This window comes from Lonchura striata, chromosome 3 (genome assembly GCF_046129695.1).
Source record: "Lonchura striata isolate bLonStr1 chromosome 3, bLonStr1.mat, whole genome shotgun sequence".
In the NCBI taxonomy this organism is placed as follows: domain Eukaryota; kingdom Metazoa; phylum Chordata; class Aves; order Passeriformes; family Estrildidae; genus Lonchura; species Lonchura striata.
In genome coordinates, this window is record NC_134605.1 from 45,936,066 (window position 1) to 45,948,831 (window position 12,766).

The following is a 12,766-nucleotide window of genomic DNA, read 5'->3' on the forward strand; positions in this document are numbered from 1 at the left end:
AAGTTCTTTCTTGGTGAGTGCATGGCCATAATTTTGTTGTTTTTAACAAATTTTGAAGACTAGGCATCTTTACTCAAGCCTGTCTCTGCAGTACTATATACTTAAACTAGCTAATAGTAAATCAAACACAGAGCCCTCACTTTGGCCTATTATTAACAAAAAAATCTTGTAAAAGTAAAAACATGATAGGCTAAAAGTGCTGAATATTCTGCTTAGGAAGCTTGGCATTCCTCTTCTCATACAGCCCTTCAAGTTCAGGAAAATTACTCTGAAGGCTAACTAGACAAGATTTAAGATCAAAGTTGAATATATAGCCACCTTCTCAATTTCAGACAAACATGGTTCTTGCTTCAGTATGTGAGAAGTTACTATGTCTAATCAAAATGATATCTAATATAATTTTGAAACAAGTCACCAAAAATACCTGTTTAACTAGATGCAATTCTTATTATATATGGAGTATAACAATCAGTTTTTTAGCATGTGGTGATAAATATATGTGTACTACTGACAATTCAGAAACAAAACTAAAGGTGATAAAAACTAAAAATCAATGACCTTTGTGGGTAGAATTAAATATTGGATAATGAATAAATATTTATATTGAGTGGGAGATCAAAACAGACAATCTGAAACAGCAATTGGTATAAAAATACTAAAGATAGGTAAGCAAAAATTTTACATATGAAGCTTCAGAGTGACAACACTAGAAGGTACCTTTTGAAAATGGAAAGGAGCACTTTGATAGTCCCTTTACCTAGATAGAATCAAGGAAAGAAACAGGACAGTCAACCATCTTAATCACAACAGTAATTTAAATAGGCTCAGACTGTAATTCTCTTTGGGCTGTTAATTGCATGTCCACCTGATATCCAGTTCTGAAATTAGGTCTTGGTGTTCTTGTTAAACTGGTTATTTTAATACTGAATAATACTACTGAAGGAAGTTAAGTCTGCTTTGCATCAAAAGGTTTCTTTTGACAGGACTAAATTTTCTCCCATTAAAGCAAAAGAAAAGAGTACACTCCTTGGAGACTAAGATTTTCTCTGTCAGTCTTCATCCAGTCTCAGGCTACAAACAAAAACTGTTGTCATTCACCTAATTGTGGGGAGCTCTTAAAAAGAAGGATTCTCTTTATCTCTTGAAGCTTGTTCTCCGGGTGCTGTTTTGCCTCAGGTGACTGTGAAGGGCAGCATAGAAATAAGGTTTGTTTTTTTCCCACATTGCTTAAATTTTATCGGAAATTCAAGTGTTTGTGCAGGCATCACTGTTACACAGGATGTACCTATCTGGGTTCCAGCATCTTTGTAAGGCTTACCAGAGGTCCAGATAGCATTAGTGTATTTATTGTGATTCTTTTCTGTGTCTTTCTGTTATAGGCTCGGCATGAAATAACATATTTTCTTTTACTAAAAGTTAGCAAATTGCATGTGGATATGAGAAGAAGGCAACTGCTACTTGAGAGAAACACAGAGGAGATAATTTAGGAGATGATAATTTTCCACATCTGCATTTCTTAAAATCTTTCAAGAAACTTGTCATCTGCCATCTTCTCTACAGTGTTTGTATACTCAAAGATGTTTACTGCATTCCTTTTCTCTTGGCAGTTTTAGTTTGAAAAAAGCTACAGCATGAGAGATTAACTGATGCTTTCAGTATCTCTATTGTTTAGAAAAGTAGGGTCAAGTTACACTTGTCCATGTCACTGTCTGTCCTTAGCTTAACATTGTTTCAAGATAGTGGTGAAATTTTTGTGCTAAAAATATCCACTATAGCTGACAACTAAATGGAATCAAACCCATAAGGTTGTTTTATGCAACACTGAAAGGGAAAGAAAATACCAAACCCAGAAGGAAACATGCGGTCAGTAGCATAGCAGACTTTCAGATTTCAGCTCTTCAGTTTTATGTCTACTGCCATCCCTAGATGCATGTATGACTGTCTGGAGAAGATTATCAGTCAGGAAGCACACAAATATACAAATATACAAGCCTTCTGGTCACCTAAAGGAAATTTATAGTTCTGTACTTAGCCAGAGCTCTCCCTGGGTGGAGGAGGGCCAGAGAACAGCTTGGAGCTACATTTCAGCCATAACTTTTGGATCTGTGGCTGGGACTATGTAAACTCCAAAGTCTTAAAATTCATATTAAATAAAAATGGAAAAATCATGGGGGTAGGAAAGAAACAGAATGTATTTGTTGAGCAGAAGCCAACACATACAGTGTAATGGCCTTTACTTAGAGATGAAATATTAACCATCTGTACAATGAAACTCATCCTGCAAGCAAAATATGTGTTCAGATCTAAGATTCTGTGATTTCCTCACCCTTTGAAATTATCAAACCTTCTTTTACTCATTTTTATCTCTCCCACTGTTTTGATGTCTCTGGCCCTACTGCTCCTCCTCTGCCATGTGGTGTACAGCTCCACGGTCAAACGAGTCATAGTTTCACACTTTCCTGCTGTCAAATACCTCTTGCTTCAAAAACTGCTCTAAGCACCAGACTCTACTATTCCTATGATGCACACACTAAGAAGAATATTAGAGTTTGTTGGGGCAGGGAACTTCCTCCTGCCTTGGTTGTTAAGCATGACATAATTGCATCACCTATATAAACTCTTTTATGAGTTGATCTTTGATTAGCAATGCATTGCTGATATGCTCTTGGGTCTCTTGGTCTTCCTCCCATGACAGTGAAATATTTGAAGTTCTCATCTTGTGATGGAAGTAATTTTTGTTATAATGGGATTACGTGTGCTTGTGCAACAATGTTCTCATGGCTGCTCCTGTACCAGCTGTGTCCCTTGTGGCATTGGCTGTCTTCAGTGGCAATGGCTCTGTTACATACATGTGTATCTAATTTATACTGAATGTTTAGTTAAATTGCATAAATTAACAAAATGTTGAAGTCCAAGCACTGTATGTTTGGGATGGCATGCAGAAACAAATCCGAGGTGTACTGAGTATCCAGGGCTAGAACTGCTTTCCTTGTCACTGCAGATTTCTCTGTGGGAAGGAGCTCTGTGAAGGCACTTGCAGGAACTTCTTGCTGACACACTGAGATGCACCAGGAGGCACAGACCCAGCAGGTGCAGTGCTCCTGGCCATGTGTGGCTCCAAGTGGCCCAGAGCAAACCCCGCTGCTTCATTTCCCCACAGATCACAGCCCTTCATCCCACAGATGTAACCTGCTGCTCCATACCTGCTTGTGACTGTCACAAGTGGAGTGACTTCTGTTTCACTTTCACTAGAAAATGGATAGCAAGCATATAAAGAGGTTTTTTTTTTTTTGCTGCTAATGTCACCACAGATGGGAGCAGAAAGGAATACATCCTACATTAGATGTATTCCACTAAATGTAGTGAGAGAGGGCTTTTTCAGGAGTATGTAGTTTGTGTGATTCGTATTCTGATCAAAAAGATGGGACTCATATATTTATATAGTTTTTTAAAATCAAATTACTTGTCTATTCTTGACACATGTTCAATTGCTGGGCCATTGTTTCTGCACAGGAATTGATCCTTGTATGCTTTCAGTTGCATGTGAGTCAAAAACTGGTATTAAAAAGTCTTATTTTTGCAGTCTTATCATAACAAAGCCACCCAGAAGAACAAGAGTTGTAGTAACAGGCCCTGTGTATGCAAACAAAATTGTAATATGCATTCAGCAGAAACCTTAGTAATAATATCCAAAATTATGTATACTTAAAAGGATATTTTTAGGATACTAAGAAGAATTAATAGCAAAAAATAATAAAGATAATTTTGGATTGATAACTAGTTTTTAAAATTTGCAATGCAGTTTCTATGACATGAAATAATATCCTGAAGGAAACTGATAGATACAAATAAATCTCAGCAAAATACTAAGGAAGCTGCAACTGGCAATAATACTGGGATGGCTGAAAATCTTTATTATCTCTAGACCTAATCTTTATTATGTCAAGATTCTGTGGGATCCAGAACAAATCAAAGGCAAATCCAATTGGACTTTAAACTAGTGACTTTTGTGTGCTCAAGGGCAAACCTGATAATCTAAGAAAACTGAGAAAAATAGGCTTTTGTACTTTGAAAAATGCAGTTACTGAGTGTTGCAGGATTTAAGAAAATGATGCACTTAGCATGTGCTGCAGTGTTTCCTTTAGTACAATTCAAACGGTCTGCTTCCTTTTGCCATGTCTTTTTTCTTCTTTTTAATAATAGGGAGCAGAATAATAAAATACTCTAATATGTAAAAATAAACCAAAATACATCAGTGATTGATCTTTCTAAGAAAATTAAACATTGTAAGTAAATCCACCATCTTTCCCCCGTCATTGGTTCTTTGGGCCTACAGATATTGAAATGAAGGGAAGGGACAGATGAGGCTGATGGACATTTTTCATCTCATCCTGACAGATCTTCTGCCCACCTCCAGTGAGGAGAGACTGAAGGGTGTTATCATTCCCCTGAATTAAGCTAAATCCATGACACCAAATGGAATCTATATAATACACAACAGTTGGGTTTCACCACTGCCTCCTATCTAATTTTCTTTTCTACCCTCCTCTTATAGGTCTTTCTCTGACCTTTGTGTGTGGGTGTTTTCCTAGGATGTGTGACTTAGCTGATTAAGGCTGTGGCATGTCTCGTTTCCTTGCTATGAACCCATGACTAAAAGGGCAGCTAAAAGCAGCATTGTAATCATCAGATGCTGCTCAGTTTGCCAGGTTTTGGAGTGGCTGATAAGACCATGTGCTGGGTCTGTCTTTTTCCAAGGGCAAGTGAGTTGAAATAGAAGTGATTTTTCCTTTCGAATTCCCATGCTTTTCTCCCCTTTGATGTGTGGGTCTGGTTTGCTACAAGAAAGTAGTGCTGATTTAGTAGTCCTGATTTCAACTAACTGTAACTTTGGTGCTCTCTTTCACACAAAGTAAAATTTTCCCTTATAAAAACCTAAATACTGTAGGGAAAGGCAATGGAAAATCCTTTACTGTTATGCTTAATGTAGTTTATTGTGTTTTTTTTTTTTTCCTAGTTAAGAAGAGTCAAAGCATTTTAATTTTCACTGTGAAACTAAGTGAATAGCTTGAAACTCTTAATCCAGATGTTATAGAGTGTCATATTTAAATAGAGGCTTTTGTCCCTTCTCTATCTTTGTCCCCTTTTCTAACAAACTTAATATACTTCGCTGACCATTTGGGAGAAAAAATCACATGGGGTGTTTGGGAAATGACCAAACCATTTGGACATCTGGCTGGTTAGTGTTCTACCCCGGATGCTTCATAAAGCTTACTTTGTACCTCTGACTAGCAAGAAAAATTTTATTCAATACCAAAAAAGTTACATAATCTTGGACATAAGTCAAATGTGCTTACAGTAATTTTCGCCCAGCCCTAATTAGAGACCAAGATACTACTTCCATATACAGGTATCTCCTCTAACATTAATTTTTATAATTCAGCAGACAGAAAGTATGATCCAAGACTTTGCTCTCCACTATTTGGAGCATGTGGCATAAGTATACTACATAAATTTGAGGTATTTCGCTTTTAGTTTGGCAAAACTTGAAGCTGTGCATGTTACCATATGCAATGAAAGAAATAAACTCAACTCTGTTGATACAGCTAGTTTTCTGTACCAGTTCAAGTGGACTAAATAGTACTTTTCACCTGCAATTGCACTTTAAATTGGCAGAGCTCAGAAGGAGTAGTTTTGAAAGCACCACAAAGAAAAATAAATTAATGAAAATATCACTACAAATATCTACTTCCTTAAAATCCAGTATCTATTTTGTTCCTAGGTTATTTCTTTCTTTTACCACTAGTGAAGGATAATGAGCTTCAGGGTCTGTGGAATCTGCAGTTGAAACAGAACCATGATATCTTGAAAAAAATAACATTGAAAGGACAATAGGGAATCACACTTAATGAGAGAGGAACTACCAATGTGACTTTTGAGTGACAAAACCTTATGTCAAGACTAATTAAATGCCCTCCTTTGTCTTTGGCCAGGACTAATGTTGCATTTGAATGTTTTGTCTTTATCCTGTGAAAAATTATATTTATGAACTCTGAGAGCAGATCCAAAGTGCAGGGGCTACTGCATGCAAAACTCACAGTTCTTTCCCCTGTAGCCAACTGACATCAAAATACAGCTGAAGAACCCAACAACCAACTATTGATCATAGAAGCTGGGGTGAAGAGAGTACAAGCAGTTGCAATATCACTGCAGAAAATACTGATCCTAAAGCTGGTATTACTTGATTTAGGCAAAAAATTGTTAAAAGAGTTCCCTCCCTTATGGTCTTACTTAGATTTAATTAAAATAAGCTCAGCTGTCAGTAGGAAAGATCTGCTACATGGCCTGAAAGGAAGCTTGCCTTCTTAATCAGTAATAAAAGCACATTTCTGTAACAGGAGAAAAGCAGTCTTAGTTTTGTCACTCTTAAAGTCTAATTCAGAGTGGATATTGCAGTTGGTGCTGCTTGTACTGAGATCTCCATCCTCACTTAATGCTGATGGGTCTACCTACAATCTTGATCCATGTATATATCTGTAGTCTCATTATACCTATTCTGTGTGCTAAGAGAGGTGAAGAATGTTAACATTATAATTTAGGACCACTAGGCAAGAACTGAAATGAATTAGCAAATGATGTGTTACTGTTAGGAGACAAGCAGTGAATCACCAGCAAATTGTTGCCTTCTGCTAAATCAGCAGAAACATGAGTGTCCCATTGTTAATTGTTTATGAGCTCCTAATAGTTTCCTGTAACAGTTAGCTCAAAATCTACCAATATTGTTCCAAAGCATAAAATCCTTATGCTATGCTGCTTTGTAGTGATATACATCTGGATAATGTGTGTGTAAAATGTTAGCAGTCTGTTGTGGGAGAGTTTTACACCCACTTTTTTGCTGGCGACTATATATGCTAAGAGGCAAGCAAGCCTTTTAAAAACATTTAATAAGCAGATTAGGCAGAGTTGTCTGAGAAACTTGAGCTGCAGTGCTGCTGTTAATGCTGGAAATCATGATGTATTGCTAAAAAGGAAAATGTTAATTGGACAATTAAAATCCCCATTTATGATATGCAGAAAAGCCAGGGGGTTCTGCTTTAATGTAAAGCTGTGTTTTTCAACTGAAACAGTGCCTGCCTTGAAATGACGTGTGGCAATTTACTTATGTATGGTTTATAAATATCAATACATTTATGGATTTCTGTAATTTGTGGGTGGGTGACACTGCAGTGCAGTTTCCCTTCCTTGCTGAGGAATATGCTGGCCTGTGAGAAATGTTGCAGCTGGATGATGCTTCAGTCATCCCACAGCATAAGAACACTGACTTTACTCAGAGCGAATCGCCCTGCCCTGGGCTGCCCTTTTCACACTGGGATTACCAGGAGGTTACCCCCACTGAACTGGAGTTATAAAATCTCCAAAGCTATTGAAATGACCTCAGTAACCTCAAAGAAAAGATGATTTTAAGTGGATCACCTAAGTGGAGTAAGAGTGATTTTCTTGCTTTTAATGAAGCAAAATCATACTGCTCATAGTGACTCACTAACACCATTTTTTAATCGTTACTTCATGGATACAGATTTTAGGTGATTATTTTGCTGTATCATAAGGCACACAATGCAGTGTCATATAAACAGACTTAACAGGCAGCACAGTGTTTACTGAAAAAGAGCTGTGCACTAAAAGGAGTGAAAAGAAAGATACTACAGTACTATGATTGATATTGTAATACTGATTAATATTATATACTGTTATGATCAAAGAGGGAAAATCAGTAATAAAGACGGGAAATACATGATATATTACCTAATACTGTCCTTCTCTTTCAATGACTACAAAATTAGTCTCTGCTGTCAGGAAAGCAGAAGCACCCTAGCTAAGAATTTGAGATATGCAAAAAGGAAACAGTTCGGCTTGTTTTGACTGGTTGCCTGATGAGATACCCATGCAATTGACAAGAGTTGTTCTTTTAAAATGCCATGTTCTGGGAAATGTAATGGAACTTTGCCTATGGAATCAGTCTGAGCTACAAGAAGTACAGCAAAATTCAAGAACAGGGAGGCAAAACTGAACAGGAAGAGTGAGGTCTGGAAGAAGCTAGTGTTCCTGAAAATTATGTGAGCAGTTCTACCAAGTAACATATAGTCATATCTAAGATTTTAGTGATGGTACAAAATGATCCAACCAAGAGGTGGAACATATTTTTGAAACAGTTAATGATTTGTGTATTGTTGGACACAACAAGAGTCATTGGGTTTTTAAGCAATATTAAATTAGAATTTTGTACACAAAACAGGAAAACTCATTAAAAAACCAACTGTACAAAAGATTACAAAACAGATATTCAACCAAATTGAAAAATTTATGACTGGAATGAGGGAAGAACTAGACAGTTTCCATTTGCATCAGTTCTTTTCTTGCCACAGAAGCTGAATAGGAAAATCAATCTCACAGATTTTAAGTCCAGCATAGCAAATTGTATCTCTCTTTAAAATAACAATACAAACCCCCACATCCTTCATTTTCAGAATTCAGCACATTATACTCTACAAATTTTGGTTTAGGTGCATTTCAGCATATATCCTTATTTTGTTCAGTGAATAGTCACAAACAGATGGTCCTTCCAGTTTCTAGAGGTGAGACATTTCATTAGGGCTATGGGATAAGACACTAGATACCTAAACTAAATATTTATGTAAGATAGTTTCCTCACAGAGCTTCAGAAAACAGTTTTCTTTCTAATTATAGAAGTAATTGAACCATAACAAATATAAGTTTTGTGCTTTAGCAAGAATGCTGTAAGTACTCTAAATGTCTTAATTTATTCCTGGACTGTGACACAACACTCTAATTCAGGAATTCTACTATTCCTTTATAACAACTATTGTTTTACAATAAATTTATCTATTTGTTTCTGTTTTACAATTGTGTTAATGACTATTTTCTTTCATATTAGTAAAACAGACAAGTGAATGTCGGTTATTTACTATATAGCATTTCCCAGATACCTTATCTACAACAGTTAAGTGCTTGTTGTGACTGGAATGTAATCTCAGTGGTTTTGGTTGTGTTACCTCCATGGAGCTTTCACTTCTTAATGGCTACAGAGAATAGTCTTAAGTTAAGAGCCAAACATTTTTTCCTCTGCAATAGCACAATGATGTTTAGATTTGTGGCTTTTAATGTCAAAAGGAAATTATAGCTCATGCATGCCTTTCCAAGCAGAATAGCTCACGTAGAAGACATTAGAATAACTTAAAGGAAGGCTGGAATAAACTCATAATAATTATAAAGAAAAACAGATTATGTAACCGCTGTAATTATCCTATATTAAATAAATTAATAATTAACTGTGTGTGAAAACTGAGAGCCTGTGTTTATGCTGGCCTGTGAAATAATGTAGGGAAAAAGTAGCCTTGTTGCAGATTTCTGTGAGGAGTATGTGAGGAACATCTATTTTTTTCCTCAGTTATCTGCACTGGCATGTGCACAGTGTTATTTGTGCTTATGTACGGTATGTAATGCTTGTCCTTCTGACTCTGTCACCCAGTGAGACAGCAGAAACAATACTCTGTCACTTACATGACACCACAGACATCACAGAAGCTGTGAGAAGTATTCTATGGAAAACTCAAGTGTATACATCTGAAAAATATGGCCCTATATTTTGTTAACAATGTCAAATAACAAATATATTAATGAATAACTTAGCACACAATTTTTGACTCAAAAAATGCTAAATTAGGTTCTTCACCCAGAGGGTGTTTGGGCACTGGGTGAGGCTCTCCAGGGAAGTGGTCACAGCACCAGTCTGACAGAGTTCAAGCAGTGTTTGGACAAAACTCTCAGGCACTCTTGGGGTGCCCTGTGCAGGGCCAGGAGTTGGACTCAGATGATCCTTCCAACTCAGTATATTCTATGATTCTAATGATTTGTTCACAGTGAATAGTTTGCCTAGTAACAGTTGTAGTTCTGCACTTGTCATACTCACAACTCAAATCAGATGTTTGCATTATGACCAGCTTAAGTTTTAGTTTTAAACACTGGATGGTTTTGTGTCTTGTGTGAATATTCAAATCTTGGTCTTTATGTTATGATACACTTGAAGGAGTGTACTAGAAAGGCAGACAAAAGGTAAAAATTAAGATATTACTGTAACAATGTTGTGGTGCACAGGTTCAATATTTATGATTGGAAGACCTTGAAAAATTTCTCCTTCTCCCCCCCTCCTCCCCGTGCGCCCCCCCCCCCCCCCCCCCCCCCCCCCCATTTTTTAGTCTGGCAGCTTTTCCAGCTACCACATCATCACCTCACATAACATTTATGAGAAAAATACATTTCACCTGCTGGCATAAAGCATATCCAGTTGGGGAATGGTCAGTCTGAGTTTTGCATTCATTACCAAATTCTTTTATCACTAATTTATAGGCCTTTTAAGTGTTGTAAATATTTTCCCATAGAAGAATATTATTTTTATTGCATCTAAAGACAAAAGAATTAGTTGCTTCTCGACAACCTACCAAAACTTTGACTTTTGGTATTTAGTATCTGATTAATGCCTGTAATGCATCCTAGCAATAATTTAGTGTTGTTCCTACTTTTGTGCTGTCTACCTTCATCCTTCCCCCACCCTACAATTGGTTGTCTCAGCAGCCAAGAAAAAATATTCTTTATCTCTTTAGAAAAAAATTCAAGTCTACTATATTGCTGAAATTTCATTTTTTGAAAAATGCAAGAATGAATATTATGTCTTCTCAAACAAGTTTTGTTTTGTTTTGTTTTGTTTTGTTTTGTTTTTTTGAGGTACACAAATCTCTTAACAATTATTTGCATTACTCAAGTTTCAGAGTAGCGCTATGGCTACTAAAATCTCTCCCAGAAAACTGCCTGTTTCTTTAGAGACAGAGTTGTTAAATATCACAGAACTGAACTTCACAGCAAAGATTGTTATGGTAGGGACAGGGGATGAAATTTTTCTGGTTTTATAAGTTTACTGGAAAATGATACAGTGGATTGCTGCATATTAATACCAAGGAAGGCTTTCCCTGCCTTTTTTGTGCCTTTGTAATAATAACGGAATTATTTAAGTCTTCAGATATTAACTCAATCAGAATAAATCAGGAACATGGAGTATCTAGAATCTTACTTTATAAGATTTTGGAAAACCTTGAAGAGCTAATTTTCTCCGACTGTTTACTAAAGCATTGATTTTTGAGACTGACACATGGTTAACATAAATTATTAACGAAATTAGAATTACCTTCCTATTGATTCTTTTCACTGTCTAAAAACTGATGGCATTTCATTTGCAAGAATGCAAGCTGAAGAAGGCATCAGAAACAATACCATTTATCCATAAAAGTGTGAAATGGATGTATCTTTGTATACATTAGAGTCATATAGTACATGTATATAGTTACATAATGACATAACCCGTTGCAAGACTGAGAAAACCAGGAAATTCTATTTTAAGGATGCAATTTAATGTGCTCTTTTAATTTAAACCAACATTTTTTAGAAACATGTTATTGCCCTCCAAAATGACCAAAAGGCAAAAAAAGCCACCTTCAAAAACCCACTTCTGGTTTGGTGCCTCCCCACAGCTTCCAGGGAATTTATCAGAGTACATCAGAAAAAGATTAGAAGAGCAATAAAAACCTCAAAGGATGCAGGAACATGAAAACACAAGCAAACTATTTTTCCCCAAAAGATAACCTACAAGATCCATACCTCCTCTTTAATCTTAATAATCACCCTCCCTTCTTCCCCTGCCCCCGCCCCGACCCCCCCGATATCAAATAACAAAAAATAAGTTAAAAGCTTTGAACTTTGCCAGGAAGAATGCTTCATAATAGCTGCAGAACAGAAGTTTCTATAAAAGGATAAGCTTGGTTGTCTAAATTTTATTATAACACTGTATCCTGTGTAAAATTGTGCATACAGGCTATTTATAGAGTACAAAACATGTACCTAATGACAGACATGTAATTAACACTTATACTGTACTTTATGGGTTCAGACTAAACACTAACTGAAGAAAATGCAGTATATTATTGAACTCCAGGGTTATCATGACAAGCATATAACTATGTGATCTTAGACATAATTACTCTCACTTAAACTCTGCTAATCTGCAGTAAAATATTTTAAATTTTGTGCAGAATTGGGTCTACTAATTTTATTCTTTCCAAGTCACATTTGGGATCTAAACTGGCATAGATTTTACATTGACTCAGTTTCATTGATCACAGGGTGTTGATTTATGACATGTGATAGGAGATGCAATCTTTCTAGTTTTGCAGTATTTGGAATAACATGTTTGCAAGATTTATATTTGGCTGAAAAGTCTGACAAGACTGTAGAAAGAGCTGTAAGAAAGAGCAGCACCAGGAAGAAAGGATAGTATCTGCCCCTTTAAATTGCTATTGGCATTATCTTATTCTGTTCTTCCAAGAAGAAAAAAGAGTGTGGTAGTATAGTCTGCTATAAAAAACAAATAAACACCTGGGAGTTCCCCTCATGTTACTGAAAACTGAATGTTCACAATACTTATTATTACAAACAGCAAACATTGTTTGTTTTGCATAGAATATTACTTTGAGTTGTGCACACAAAATTACCTATGAACCTTCTTCTAATATTTAATTTAGATCATTAAAATTTATGAAATGAAAGTGCTAAAATTCTTAGTGTAAATTTATGTTCAGTTCAGAATCCTGCTGTGATACCTCAGAAGCGCTGTCATGCTGGTGCTGCTGTACTGCCTCTG